At 42.2% G+C, this 2,264-nt stretch overlaps 1 pseudogene; it reads left to right on the plus strand.

The window, feature by feature from the left end:
- Nucleotides 1–1,406: 1,406 nt before the first annotated feature.
- Nucleotides 1,407–2,264, plus strand: LOC114886156 (annotated as a pseudogene).

Here is a 2,264-nt window from a genome sequence, read left to right on the forward strand (position 1 = left end):
ATGAATATGGGTGCAAAAATCCAAAAGCATTTATAGATAAATTATTAAAATCAATAAGAAAGTTTAGAAAGCTTGTTGCATATAAAATTAATATGCAAAATGTATTCTATTCGAATAAAACATAAAATAGAATGTAAAAATATATATAGAAATATAGAATATAGGAATGAGCAGTTAGAAAATGTTAATAAAATTAATAAAAGGATACTATTTACCTACCATCAGAATGTATGTAGGAAAAAATCTATCAAAACATGTACAATATAAAATGTTCTATTAGTCAACCACATATCAGTACTTTAACACACACAAAAAGTTGATTTCTCACTCTCATTCACTCAAAATCTGCCATGTGTCTGGATGATTATCCAGGTAGCAATTCGGTAATTCAGGTTGCTTTGATCCTGTGGCTCCACCATCTTGCCATGAGGCATCCTCTGCCATCACCAAGGCAGGAAAAAAGCTGCTGGAGGGTCTTACATTAGCAAGTGAATGCACAGGCCCAAAAGGGACATTGTCGATTCCACTCACAACCTATTAGACAAATTAACCACACAACTTCGCTTAGTTGCAAGAGAGCTGGGGAAGTATAATCCTCCATATGGCTGGAAGAGATAGAAGAATTGAATACGGGTGGGCACAATAAGTCTCTAGCACAGACCTTTAGGGAGAAAACTATAAAATATTGAAGACATTAAAGAAATCTAAATAAACAGAAGATAGACCATGTTTAAGGATTAGAAGATTCAATATTACAGAGGTATCAGTTTTCTTTAAATTGATCTACAGATTAAATAGAAGAGTCTCTTATATGGTCGCAGACAGGTGTTCATTGCAAAGCTGGAGTCACCTGAAGGCTCAACTAGGCTGGATGCCTAAGGTGGCTCACTCCCATGATGCTGTTGATGCCGGCTGGAGGCTGGAAACTCAGCTGGGGCTGTCAACTGTGGCACCTACAAGCTGGGCTTCTCATAGCGTGATGGCTGCAGCCTGAGAGGGAATAACTTGAGAGAGTGTCTGGAGAGTGACTTCCAAGGGGGAAGCTGAAAGGTTTCTTCTGATCCCGCTTCAGATGTCACACAGCATCACTTCTGCCATGAGGACCAGCCAGGTTCAAGGGAAAGGTAAATAGAACACCTCTCAGTAGGAGAAGTGTCAAAGGATTTGTGGCCGTCTTCAGTCTGTCACATTTGACAAACATTCAAAATACCAATAGTTCAAAGGACCAAGAGTAGTCAAGACATTGTTAAAGGAGAAAAAGGAAGTGGGAATACTTGCTTTGGCAGACACCGTGATTCATTTTAAAGCTTCAGTAATTAGGACAGTGTGATTTGGGCCCAGGTATAGACAAATAAACCAGGTACTTCTCTGTAGTTCCTTCATCTTTAACATATGGCTTCTGCCTCATGGTCCTAGATGATTGCTTTAGCGCCAGCTATAACTTCTGCAGCCAGAAGGCAAGATGGTGAAGACGAGAAGAACACACTCCCATCGCATTAAAGATACTTCTAGAAACTGAGCATACCATCTCCACTTACAAAGAGTCAATTTAGGCCAGAGCTTAATCACATAGTCATACTCAATGCAAGGATGGCTAGAAAATGTACCCTCTAGTTGGGTAGCCTGTGTCCAGCGAGAGAATTCTATTACATACAGTCCACAAACACATGAAGAGATGTGCAACAATATTAGTTATTAGGGAAATGCAAATCAAGACCATAATGAGATACCACTTCACATCCTTCTAACTGGCAAAAATTAGAAGGCTGACAACACAAGAGTGGAAGAAGCCTCACAGGGTCTTTTACATTTACTGGGTTCAGTTATAAATGGTACAAACAATTTGGAAAACAAGTTTGCATTATCTCCTAAAATCGTATAATTAGAAGATTTTTGACTCAGCAATTCCACTCCTAGAATACTCTTGCATACACAATCATGCAAGAGCGTTTGATGAGAGGCTGGGTGGACTCAGGCCTGGGGCAGCGTGGACACTCTGGCCCTGGTCCGGTGGCGACGGCAGAGGCCAGAGGAGCTGCAGATTCCGGGGAACTGGAAGATGGCCTGCAGGAGATTGGAGGCAGCTGCACAGGAGCAGGGCTGCCTCCAGGTGAAGGCGAGCACCCTGGAATCCTGGAGCCGGGAGGAGCACGAAGGACACACAGTGGCCAGGGGAGACCAAGTGTGGGGATTCCTCGGCTCAGCCTTGCTCCAGATGCACTGCGGGGGAATCTGGACATTTTAACCATACAGAGAATTGTTAG

Source organism: Monodon monoceros, unplaced genomic scaffold (genome assembly GCF_005190385.1).
Source record: "Monodon monoceros isolate NGI ecotype Baffin Bay Population unplaced genomic scaffold, NGI_Narwhal_1 Super_Scaffold_6, whole genome shotgun sequence".
NCBI lineage: Eukaryota > Metazoa > Chordata > Mammalia > Artiodactyla > Monodontidae > Monodon > Monodon monoceros.